The following is a 13,866-nucleotide window of genomic DNA, read 5'->3' as shown; positions in this document are numbered from 1 at the left end:
ATTTGTTGTAGATCTCTAACCATGTCTTCCAGGCAAGTTAATAGAGTAGAAATCTATCAAAATCCGATTATAATAACTGATGATGAAGGTGTTGGGAATAACTACACCAGACCTAAGAGATATGTCTATTATAACACTAAGGACATAGATGAGTTTGAAGATGAAATCTTCATGCCTGAACGGTACAAGGAATCTAAGGACTAGAATGATAATGGGGTACCTTAGATCACTATTTATGTATTTATGTTAAAGAAAAAAAAAGTAGTATAATATAATAATGTTGGATAGTTGACCAATAGCGATTAGATTTATTTTATAGTACTTTTGGTTTTTTAGGATAATAGAATTTTATAGTTACAACAATTATTTAATAATACCCTTTTGGAGAATAAAAGTTAAATATTTATTTATTCGAGTGAGCAAGAATTTATTCTGGGCACGTCTTGGAAATCTATTTATGATTTTTTATGTGATTAATTCTTGTTTTTTTTTTCACGTGTGTGTTTTGATGTGAATATTTTCTCATGGATGATTATGTGGTTGCTAAAGAACATTTGTGTTGTACTTGAAACTGTTTGAGAAATTGTTTGTTGATGCAATCTTGTTTGATCAAATCAAATGTTGTCTTCTTGGATTGCCATATAAGTTACATTGAAACCGAAAGTAGAGTTACATTAATTTCAGGTCACGTAGTAGGATGGCTAACAACAACAACGTCTTAGCTGCTGCTATTCGCCTCTTGGCGGAAAAACTGAGTCCGAGCTGAGCGTCCCGATACTGTTGGGGACATGTTTGAGAGGTTAGCTAAGGTTAAGCCACCATACTTTCACTAATGGAAAAAACCTTATATCTCACTTAGTATCAGATGCGGTTTTTGTAAAACCGCATGCGAAATTCAACCAAAAAATGGGAGGGAATTTTGGCAAACAAAATTTGATGCGGTCCAAAAAAACCGCATCAGATTTGAAATCTGATGCAGTTTTTCCTTAATCTGATGCGGTTTGGTGGACCGCATCAGATTTCTTATTATTTTGAAAAACCGCGCGCTGGCCCAATTGAAAAACCGCGCGCTGGCCCATCTTCCTAATACATCCTAACCCTAATACAAATTCACACCATTCCCCTCTCACTCTCACCAGCCCCCATCTTCTCTCTCCTTACCTACCCATCTTCTCTTTCCTCACCTCACTAACTCACTATCTCTCCTCGCCCTTTCACCGACACACACCACACACGACAATCACCACCAACCAACCCCCAACCTTTTGTCGTCGTCGTCGCCTTCATTCTTTGTGATTTAGGGTTTGTTTGTCGCCATTAAAACTCGCGACCCGTTTCCAATTGGTTACGATTTCGAAGAAAAAACATGCAGATAAGGATTTTGATTGCTCGAATTTGTCAAAACTCATATGCGGATGAGGATTTCGATTGCTCGAAGCCGTCAAAACTCGATTGCTCGAAGCCATCAAAACTTCGATGAGGATTTCGAAGAAAAATGCAGATGAGGATTTAATTTCTAAATTCAAAGTTATTTTTTTCATCTTTTAATTTCTGGATTTTTGTAATACTTGAATATTCAGATTTATTTTTAATTCCTTTAGTAATTGTTTCGTTTAGTTGGTGTTAGTTTTTGTAATTGTATTTTTGTAATTTCTTTGTATTTTTATTGTCTTTTTTGTAATTGTAATGAAATTTAGTTGTTATTTTCTGTTAATTTTTGTTTTGTTGATTTATGTAAATCACTATGCTAATTTATAGTTTCGCTATTTGCTAATTTTGTGTATTTAGATTTCTCTACATATTTTGGCCTATGGATTGATTTCCTTTTGGTTTAGTTTTGGTTTTGGGTCAGATTTCTGGTTTAGGTTTAGTCGCGCGTTGTTTTTATATTTTTCACCACACTCAAAATCTGATGCGGTCAATGTAGAAAATCGCATCAGATTCCACTATTCTGATGCGATTTTTAACCGCATCAGTTTTTTGGTTAGCTGATGCGGGCCCATCTGATGCGGACCAAAACCGCATCAATAAGCCCGATTTTGACCGCATCAGATGAGCTTTTTTCCACTAGTGTATAAGGGGTAAGCTGATCTTACTTTCTTAGAAAACTAGATTAGGGAGTTTGAGAACATCTTTGGGGCTGTGAACTGTCCTGAGGGCATGAGAGTGGGTCAGGTTGTGTTATACCTTAAGGATGATGTTAACTTATTGTGGAGAGCAAATGGAGCTAGACTGAGTGTTGTTGAAGGATTCACTTGGGATGCTTTTGTGAATGCCTTCAGGGGGATGTTTTACCCTGCGTTTATGAGGAAACAAAAGGGCCGAGAGTTCATTAACCTTAGGATGGGTAGTTTGACCATCTGTGAGTATTAGAGTAGCTCATAGCATTGTCGAGGATTGCACCTGAGGTTGTAGCTACAGAGGAGTTAAAGGCTAGGAGGTTTGAGCAAGGGTTGACTGATGAGATACACCTGGAGTTAGGAGGTGAGACCTTTACATCCATAGACATTGTGTATGGGAGAGCCGCCCACATTTATGGACTCCAGTCGAGGCAAGATAAAAAGAATGCAGTGGTAGGTGAGAAAAGGAAGGATTATAATGTTGGGGGAAACCAGGGGAATTTCAAGAGAAAAAGGAATGGAAATGAGAATTTCCAAGGGAGGAACAACCAGGATAACCACAAAAAGGGTCGAGCTGAGAGAGTGTATCACTACAAGAAGTGTAACAATAACCACCCTAGTAGAGATTGTAAGGGAGACCAAGTAAGTTGTAACTACTTCCAAAAGAAGGGTCGTAGGGAGTATGATTCCTTTTTAAAGAAAGGAATGAGCAGAATGGCAATGGGAGTAGTAACCAGGACAGATCAGGTTTCAACCAATCGGGAAACCAAGATTCTAAGCCTGTAGGGTCGTAGAACAACTAAGGTTACTATAGTAAGCTTGCTAATGAGAACCTCAACCAAAATAAGGCTCTAGGTAAACTGTACGTGATGAGTCGCAAGTAAGCTGGAAGATCTGCCGACGTAGTTCTGGTAATTTTTCTATTAACCCTGTCCTTCTTAAAACATTGTTTTATTCGGGGGCTATTTATTCTTTTGTATCATCATCTGTCCTTAAGAGTATGGGGTTATTAGATTATGAAGAAATTGACCTACCTATCAGTATACCTATTGAGGGGATCATAAGGTGTACCAAATTGTTTAAAAAATTACCTCTAAAGATAGAAAACTGTGTATTTTCATCTGATTTAATAGAATTCAATTTGGGAGACCTAAATGTTATTCTTAGGATGAACTGGTTAGATATCTACAAGGCTAAGATAGATTGTGAAGTTCAGAAGGTAGTATTGAGAAACCCTTTGGGAAAATTTCAGTGATGGCACGTAGAAGGTTTAGGGAGTGTTGTTCTTCCTAGAGGCATTTTATCTTTCTATAATACTTGTTGGAGTTAAGGCTTGGAAAAGCCTTGGCTCTTTTTGTTGCTTGTCCCACATTGCTTGTGGGAGGGAATTTCTTCATGTTTATATATTTCCTCCCTCCTTCCATCTATTGAGTTGTGACTAGAGATGCTTTTGTGGTTGGATGATATGTTTGGTTTGGGCTTGCTATCAAACACGCGCGCGCGCCGCCCGCCCCGGGCCAGGGCCATGGGCCATGGGCCTTGGGCTTTGGGGAATAAACTTAACTTAACTAAAGTTTTGGACCCGGGAGCTATGCGTGTGTGGCTATTGGAATTCTGTAACGTTTTGACCGTTACATTATTCATGGCAATCCCTAATTATCCGCCCAATTACTTCTGTCTTGATTGTTGCCCGTTTTTGGCCTGATTTTTCCCTATAAAATCAGTGCCTTCTGTTCAGTCAAAGATACACAAAAACAAACACTCTTCCTCTTCCCTTCTCTTCTCTATTTCCTGGGTTTTCGTGCTATTCTCTAAAGCTCAGTTTTCTAGTGGTGGCATTCTTAGCTGCTGGTAAACCTTGGGGAGCATTCCGGCCAAGATCGATAACCACCATTGTCGGGCTGTAATTGCTTTCAAGTCAGTGATCTCCTATCACGGCACAGCCTTGAAAGTTATCTATTTCTGCCTTTGCGAAACTCTTGTTCCAACAATTTGAAAGCAATTACTAATATTTGCAATGGCAGAAAGTTCAACCAAATCAATGGCTCATCTGTCCAAACTTGAGTCCCTTGATGGAAATAACTACAAACGTTGGGCTCAGAAACTTCTTATGTTTTCGAGCAACTGGATATTGACTATGTCCTGTTCAATGACTGTCCACTGCCATTACGGTTCTGCTGATTCTTCTTTCTCTTCTGCTGCTGTCATTAAGCAGAATGAGGATAAAATTCTAAATATGAAAAAGATAATAAAACAGTTCGTTTCCATCTCCTTAATCTGATGACTAATAATTTGTTTGATTTGTTTATTGTTCATAAGTCATCTAAACTGATTTGGGAGGCCCTTAGAAAAAATATGGGGCTGATGATGCTGGGAAACAGAAATATGTTGTAGGAAAGTGGCTGTCTTTCCAAATGGTTGATGACAAACCTGTCATGGACCAAGTTCATGTCTACGAATTTATGTGCTGATGTTCTAAATGAGGACATGAAAATCTGTGAGGTTTTCCAGGCTAATGTTCTGCTGGAAAAATTTCCTCCTCCTGGAGGGAGTTCCGTAACAATCTGAAGCATAGGAAAGAGTTCCTGTCTCTTCAGGAACTGATCAGCCATATGAGGATTGAAGAGGCCAACCGGATCAAAGATAATCAGGACTCGGCTCTTGTCAATGTTTCCAAAGCTAATCTGGTGGAATCTGTTGCTGCGCCAAGTTCTGATAAGTTCAAGGGTAAGGGCAAGAAGGTATTCAACAAGGGTAAGAAGCAAGGAAAAGTGAACAAACCAAGTGGTAAGATTCAAAAGAGGACCTTTGTGTGCTATGTGTGTGGAAAGCCTGATCATAAGGCTTACCAATGTCCTCAACGCCAAGGTTTGTCCAAAAAGAAACTCCTCAAGCTAACCTTGCTGTTTCGGATGATGTTATTGCTGCTGTGGTGTTGAAGCAAATCTGGTCGAAAATCGTTCTGACTGGATTCTGGACACCGGGGCTTCAAGGCATTTCTGTTCGAACAAGGAGCTGCTCCATGACTTCCAGGATGCAACAGAAGGTGAGTGCGTCTACATGGGGAATGCAGCAACTGCTGGAGTGCTTGGACATGGAAAGGTCACTCTAAAACTTACCTCTGGAAAAACCCTCTCCCTTTCAAATGTCTTGTATGTTCCTACTATGCGTCGTAACCTAGTGTCTGGTGCCTTGTTAAACAAAGCTGGTTTGAAAATTGTTTTTGAGGCTGACAAGGTTGTAATGACTCGTGGTGGGAATTTGTGGGGAAAGGGTATCTGAGTGGGGGTTTGTTTATTTTAAATGTTGCTTCTTCTGTATCTGCTATTAATAAAACTGTTTGTGGTTCTGCTTATATTGCTGAGTCTTTAAATTTATGGCATGGTAGATTAGGACATGTGAATGTTGCTTCTATTAAGAGACTAAGGACCTTAGAATTGATTCCTAATCTGTCCTCAACCGAGTTTTCTAAGTGTCCTGTTTGTGTTGAAGCAAAATTTACCAAGAAACCTTGCAAACACGTGACTCAAAGGACCACCCAACTTCTAGAATTGGTTCATACAGACTTAGCTGACTTTCAGAACACTAGAAGTAGAGGAGGAAAATTCTGGTATATTTCCTTTGTTGATGATTACTCGAGGTTCACTAAGTTATACCTTCTTAAGACCAAAAGTGAGGCAGGGGAAGCTTTTTTGAAGTATAAGGCCGAGGTAGAAAACCAACTTGATAGGAAAATCAAGAGGGTTAGGTCTGATAGGGGTAGAGAATATGAGAACTTCTCTTGGAATGACCATTGTGAGAAATTGGGAATCATTCATGAACTTAGTGCTCCTTATGTACCCCAACAAAATGGTATAGCTGAAAGGAAAAATAGGTCCTTGAAAAATATGATGAATGCTATGCTTGTAAGTTCTGGGTTGCCTGATGAAATGTGGGGGGAAGCTGTTCTTTCAGCTTGTCATGTTCTTAACCGAGTTCCTCAAAAAAAATTAGATAAGACCCCTTATGAGCTATGGAAGGGTTATCCTCCAAACTTGATTTTCTGAGAGTGTGGGGGTGTCTAGCCAAAGTTGGGCTTCCTGACTATAAAAAGTCAAACATAGGACCTAAGACTTTTGATGCTGTTTCATTGGTTATGCTCATGCTGCATATAGATTCATGTCTTTGAGTGATAGGTCTATCTGTGAGTACAGAGATGCTGAGTTTTTTGAACATGTTTTTCCTTTGAAAAAAGGTGATGTTGCATCTGTGCCTTCTTTCTTCTCCTCGTTGATTTATCTACTTGTTCTACGCATGATTTGTTCTACCTACTAGTGATATCCTGTTGATTTGACTTTGAGTAGTAGTTCAGTTGACATGCATGCTAGTAGTTCTTCTGTCGTAGATGAGCCTAGGAGAAGTAAGAGACCTAGAGTAGCAAAAGACTTCGATTCGGATTTGTTACTGCTTTTCTATCTGAAAGTTCTTGTGTTGACTTGTTGAGTGATGAACTAGTTTATGCTTTCATGATAGAAGAGGACCCAAAGACCTTTGATGAGGCAATGAGATCTGTGGATGCCAGTTTTTGGAAAGAGGCCATTAAGAGCGAGTTAGATTCCATAGTGTCTAACTCTACTTGGGAGTTGACTGACTTACCTAAGGGATCAAAGACCATAGATAGTAAATGGATCTTTAAAAAGAATTGAGACCTGATGGAACTATTGAGAGGTTTAAAGCTAGGCTTGTCATCAGGGGCTTTACTCAGAGGAAAGGACTAGATTACTTTGACACTTATTCTCCTGTGACTAAGATAGCCACATTAGGACCCTGCTTGCTTCTTGCTGCTATTCATGACTTAGTTATACATCAGATGGATGTTAAGACTGCTTTCCTGAATGGTGACTTAGAGGAGGAGATTTACATGTCTCAACCTGAGGGTTTCGTGGTGCTAGGTCAAGAAGATAAAGTGTGCAAGTTGAGGAAGTCCTTATATGGTCTCAAACAAGCACCAAAACAATGGTATGAAAAATTTGATAGTACTATTGTGTCAAATGGTTTCATTGTAAACAACTCTGATTCTTGTGTTTATTCAAAATTGATAGGATCAGATTGTGTGATTATATGTCTTTATGTGGATGACATGCTGATTTTTGGTAACAACTTAAAGGTGGTTAATGATACTAAACTTTTCCTTCTTCAAAATTTGAGATGAAAGATTTGGGGGAAGCTGATGTGATTTTAGGAGTCAGACTTAAGAGAGTCTCCGGTCGCATTTCCCTTAGCCAGTCTCATTATGTGGAAAAGGTGCTTAAAAAGTTTAATTCCTTTGATGTTGTTCCAGTGAGTTCTCCCTATGATTCTAGTATTCATTTGACCAAGAACTTAGGTGAAAGTGTCTCTCAAAGTGAATATGCGAAAATCATAGGTAGTTTGATGTACCTCATGAACTGTACTCGACCTGACATAGCTTATGCAGTGAGTAGACTTAGTAGATATACACATAACCCTAGTAATGAACACTGGAGTGCTCTTCATCGTCTTCTCAGATACCTAAAAGGAACTGTTGATTTTTGTTTGCACTATTCTAAATTTCCTGCTGTTCTTGAAGGATTTTGTGATGCAAACTGGGTATCTGGTAATGATGAGATTAGTTCAACTAGTGGCTATGTGTTTACCCTTGGTGGTGGTGCATATCGTGGAAGTCTTCGAAACAGACTTGTATAGCACGTTCCACCATGGAGTCTGAGTTCATTGCCCTCGAGTTGGCAGGGCAAGAAGCTGAATGGTTGAGAAACTTGCTGTCTGATGTTCCTTTAGGTGGAGGACAGGGTGCACCTGTCTCTCTTCACTGTGATTCTCAAGCAGCCATTGGTGTTGCTAAGAACAATGTCTACAATGGTAAGAAGAGACACATACGGATCAGACATGGAGTCGTCAAACAACTCCTGAAAAATGGGGTGATTTCTTTGGACTATGTGAGGTCCGAAAGAAATCTTGCGGACCCCTTTACTAAGGGGTTATCTAGGAGAGTTGTCCTAGAGTCGTCGAGGGGGATGGGGCTAAAGCCCATTAGTTGAGATCTTATGGTGGATACCCGTTTGAGGTCAAACGAAGCCATGAAATCTTAACTTGCACTACATTTCCCATCCCTATGACACATGGTAGTACGTTTATCCATAGCCTATTGGTGGTGCTTCTGAGACGCACTTGATGGATATACATTGAGAGGTTGAGCATTTTGCTCTTAATAGTTCCATATCCCTTCGGGGTGGTGTTATTGAGAAACACTTGATGGACTACCTACGTAAGTGTGGAGGTTAAGCCGCCTTCTATGAAATATTGGGCTGTCTTTCTAGAGCACTTATTAGACCCAAGGAATGCGCATGGCTATAAAGCGCTTGTGATGTATCGAGAGATTGCACGATCTTAAGGTAGGTATGTGTTGTGGGGGTCTCAACGGAACTCTAGTGAGTTCAAGAGTAATTCACTCACCAGATAGTAAGTTGTTGCCTCATTTCACTATGCATCAATTCAAATCGAAAGATATTGGTGCTTAAGTACTTCCCTTTCCTGACCCAGGAATTTCTTTTGCTTTTCAGAGCCTTTGTGGGGGATTGTTGGAGTTAAGGCTTGGAAAAGCCTTGGCTCTTTTTGTTGCTTGTCCCACATTGCTTGTGGGAGGGAATTTCTTCATGTTTATATATTTCCTCCCTCCTTCCATCTATTGAGTTGTGACTAGAGATGCTTTTGTGGTTGGATGATATGTTTGGTTTGGGCTTGCTATCACACACGCGCGCGCGCCGCCCGCCCTGGGCCAGGGCCATGGGCCATGGGCCTTGGCCTTGGGGCCTTGGGCCTTGGGGCCTTGGGCCTTGGGCCTTGGGCCTTGGGCCTTGGGCCTTGGGCTTTGGGCTTTGGGGACCAAACTTAACTTAACTAAAGTTTTGGACCCGGGAGCTATGCGTGTGTGGCTATTGGAATTCTGTAACGTTTTGACCGTTACATTATTCATGGCAATCCCTAATTATCCGCCCAATTACTTCTGTCTTGATTGTTGCCCGTTTTTGGCCTGATTTTTCCCTATAAAATCAGTGCCTTCTGTTCAGTCAAAGATACACAAAAACAAACACTCTTCTCTCTTCCCTTCTCTTCTCTATTTCCTGGGTTTTCGTGCTATTCTCTAAAGCTCAGTTTGCTAGTGGTGGCATTCTTAGCTGCTGTGTAAACCTTGGGGAGCATTCCGGCCAAGATCGATAACCACCATTGTCGGGCCGTAATTGCTTTCAAGTCAGTGATCTCCTATCACGGCACAACCTTGAAAGTTATCTAAATCCGCCTTTGCGAAACTCTTGTTCCAACAATACTCATTCACACTCATTCCATTTTCCTGAGTTTCATAAATTTCTTTATCCAGCTTATATTTGTGTGACCCATTAGTTACATGAAACCTGGTTTCAAGTTGCTTCCACACTTCCTTTGTTATGCTTACATACAACACCGAGTTTTGATGGATTCTGAAATGGATGCATGAATCGATGCTATCACCATGTTGTTGCAAGTTTCTCACGGTTCTGCCTTTGCTTCATCCTTTTTGTATTTATTCACACTCCCAGTCGCAAATCCCAACTTTCTCTTGGCAAACAAGCTTATTTCCATAGATCTGTGTCATGGCATGTAGTCTTGAGCACCTTGTAGCTTCTGAATAACCAGGGAGTTAGGTCCATCATATGGGTGAAGGTAAAGTGGATGTGGGATGTCAACTAGACTAATCTTTTCTTTTCACATTGCATCAGAATTTTTATAAAGAAGGAAAAAGAAACAAGTTAAGGGAAGGAAATGTGGAAGTTTATTTTTGAACTCAAAGATTAAATCTTTGAGGATTAAAATGATCTCACTTACTCACCCTGATCTTGCCTTTAATCACAACCTTACGCTGATACTATGATGAGCTTAATAACTCTATATTTTAACTAGAATGGTTAAGGCAAGATGAAAGAGCAGTAACCATCAAGCAATGTCTTATGTGGTATTTCTATATTGATTCTCTCATGGAAAACAATGCAGTAATCCCTAACTATTATATGTAGTATCCCTTAGGTCACAATCCCTAGGATAAGATAAAACATAACAACTGGTTGCTTTACAGTAAGCTACAACTAGGAACAGAAATAAAATATGGGCCAACTTAAGCTTACAATAAAAAGACTAAAACCTAGGACACTAACTGAACTAGGAGTTGTGCTAGGCCCTTACATCACATATTACAACAGGGTTAATGACTATGGATTTTATGTGCTTACAAATCATCTTGTGTCATATTCCTATCTTGTGCTATTGAAAGTAATGCATTAAAATTAATGGATTGATTAATGGTTTATGTTTAGTCCCTAATTAGTCTAATTAACCCATCAAAATAATAACAAAATTAATTAATCGTCATTAGTTATTAAGAGGATCCTGTAGATTTTTCTAAAACATTAGGGGTTATATGGTGAATCATGAAACCTACCTGTAGGAGTATATGATGAATTAAAAAATTTGTCAAGGGTATATCTTGAAAAAAAACATTAAAAGTATTATGTTTCCAAGTTAATTAACTACTAGTAATACACTCTTATTTTTTTAAAAATTAAAATCCCCAAGATTAGCTTTGATTGTCTTATGAGGGTTGCAAAAACATTAACACATACTACATTCGTTTTACAATACATACACTATGTCTATATGACACAAAAACCAAGGAAGAGGAAAGAGAGCATTGTAATTATTGCATTTAAAAACACATATGATTATGTTTTACCGGAAGAGATATATTGTTAACATCCAAAGAGGAAATGGTACATGTATTGTGAAACATCCAGAAGAGAAAAATGGTATATGTATTCTGAAATGGATGTAGTATGTAGCATCACTTGGCAATTGCATATTTTCATATTTGGGGTCAATGTTATTTTATGAAAACAATATTGTGCTTATATATGTACTATTATGGCACTACCCCATAATCCCCGACATCCTCTGATTTCTTTTGTCCAATTCTTAGAAGTAATGTGTATTATGATTTTTTTTAATTTCTTTTTGGTTAGGTACATAGAGATACTAGTGGAATTCCTATCTTAGAGAGACGTCACTAGAAATCTAAGGTAGTGGAATGTCTATCTTAAAGAGAGACCATAAGGAATATAAAATCTAAAGTACAAGGAAAAGAAAAAAAACAGAAAAAACAAAACTTAGAAAGTCTGGATTTCTTGAAAGAGGCAATATCTAGGTAGATCGATCACCTCATGGGAGGTGGATGATGATGGCGGTGGCAAGACGTTGCCCTGGACTTGGGTTAGTCAAGGCGGCTGCGACGCGAGTGAATTCATGTTAGGTGTGATCAACGAGAGAACCGGATATACCACTCCAAGGCACGGAAACTACGCTTTCCTATTAGTTTAATTTAGCCCCTCTGAGATCACCGGGTTACCACGAAATGACTAATGAGATACAATAGAGATAACAATCCACTTAGATGATCTTCTAAGTGAATTAACAAGAACTTGTGTTTAGAGTTTGTGAAGAACACTCAAGAGAAAGTAGCAAAGCTTTATTCAAGCAATAGCAAGTACATTAGAGTGTTGAAAATCTGATTTTTTTCTAACCCTCTCCTCATAGGAATCACCAAGATTATATAGAAAATATATCCTTCATAGATTAGAGTTGTTACTTTCATAACTCCCCCCCCCCCTTTAATCACTAATTAAGGACCTTTAATCCACTGATTTAAGGATCCTACTAGTCATTAAACGGATAACGTACACATCACAACGGTTGAAAATCGTCAAAGCATCTTTTCACGTTCCAAGACAGAAGACAGGTCAGGACTCGCGAAAAAGCTCGCGAGTCGCGAGTCCCAGGCCGCGACCCGTGACGGCCCCCAGGTCGTGACCCGCGACCAGCTTCTGTTTTTCCTTGGTTTTCCACGTGCCTTTGCAATTTGTGTACTCTAATGTTTTGCATACTAGACCTCCTCCTCTTCTAGTATATGACCATATGAGCATAAAACTCATTACCCTATAAATGTTCCAACAATCCTCCTCCCATTTATAGGGTAATGTTGAAAAGTTTTCAACTTGCTAAAATACAAACACCATGTTCATGCATCATGGAAATATCTAACGATTGAATTTCCATTTAGTAAAAGTAACTTTACAATAATTTGATCATAATGATAGACAAAGCTTTGAATCATATAACCATTACAAATTATTGAAGATTACTAAATACACAAAACATAAACTAGGTTCTTTAAACCTCCGACACCTATGAAGCCTTGGTGTCCATATCCATTCATAAGCTTCCAAGTCAAGCCTTAGACTTGGTGAAGCGGCCAAACTTCTAGCTTATATAGGTAAATTTTAACATGCTCCTACAATTGAGCACTTTATCAAAGATTTATTAAGAATAAATTCAACCTCTTTACATTGTAGCAACAAGCACTAACCTGGGATGTATTAAAAAGTGCTCCCAACCTCTAGAGAAGTACTATCCTCTTGAATTTGAGATCTAACGTTGTATTAGACATCAAATAGAGTTTTCCTTCACCATAGGTTGTATCAATAGGCTTAAGACCCATCCCTTTGTTCATTTTGTTCACTAGTTCCCTTGACAACGGTTTGTAAACGTATCCGCCAAGTTCAAACTAGACCGAACAAAATTAATAGTTATACAACTATTCCTTATCATTTCCCCCACATAGCTATGTCTAACTCCAATGTGCCTTGACTTGCCATTGTAGACTTCACTATATGCTTTAGCTATGGTTGATGCACTATCACAATGGATAGCAAGAGGTGACATAGGTTTGACCCATAAGTCACCTCACTCAACACGTTCCTTAGCCATTCCGCTTCTTGGCAACAAGAAGCCAAAGCAATGAATTCCGATGCCATAGTGGAATCCGTTATACATGTTTGCTTCTTGGATGCCCACCTCCTCCAAGAAGAAACACCCAACCACTAGTGGATGAATAATCTTCCTTATTGAAATCCAACTAGCATCCGAGTAACCTTCTAAGATAGAAGGTTCCCTTTGTTAGTTATGACATAATCCAAGGTTTATTCAAGTACCTTAACACTCTTCTCAATGCTTGCCAATGCAACATACTAGGATTACTAGTATACCTACTGAGCTTGCCAATAGCAAAAGCTATATCCGGCCGAGTGCTAGTCATAGCATACATCAAGCTTCAATTAAGCTTGCATACTCCAATTGTGAAATAGGAGTACCACTACTCAGAACCAAGTGAGTACTAGGATCCATGGAGTAGCAAAATGAGTCGAATTTGACTCATTAACCTCTTGACCACCTTCTCAATATAATGAGATTGTGATAAAGAAATAGACCCTTTCCCTTTCATTATTCTAATACCTAGAATAACATCCGCTTCACCCAAATCTTTCATGGAGAAGCTAGAAGAGAGAAAGACTTTGGTTTTTCCACTTGTTCCAAATCAGTCCCAAAAATAAGCATATCATCAACATATAAGCAAATTATAACTCCTTTACCGTTATTATCAAATTTGCTATATACACACTTATCGGACTGATTTATTTTGAACCCACTAGAAAAAACCTCATCAAATTTTTGATGCCATTGCTTAGGTGCTTGTTTAAGACCATACAAAGATCTAACTAATTTGCAAACTTTAGTTTCTTGACCTTTGACCACAAACCCTTCAGGTTGATTCATGTACACTTCCTCCTCCAATTCACCATTAAGAAAA

The sequence above is a fragment of the Beta vulgaris genome, chromosome 5 (assembly GCF_026745355.1).
Source record: "Beta vulgaris subsp. vulgaris cultivar EL10 chromosome 5, EL10.2, whole genome shotgun sequence".
NCBI lineage: Eukaryota > Viridiplantae > Streptophyta > Magnoliopsida > Caryophyllales > Amaranthaceae > Beta > Beta vulgaris.
This window is presented reverse-complemented; position numbering follows the sequence as displayed.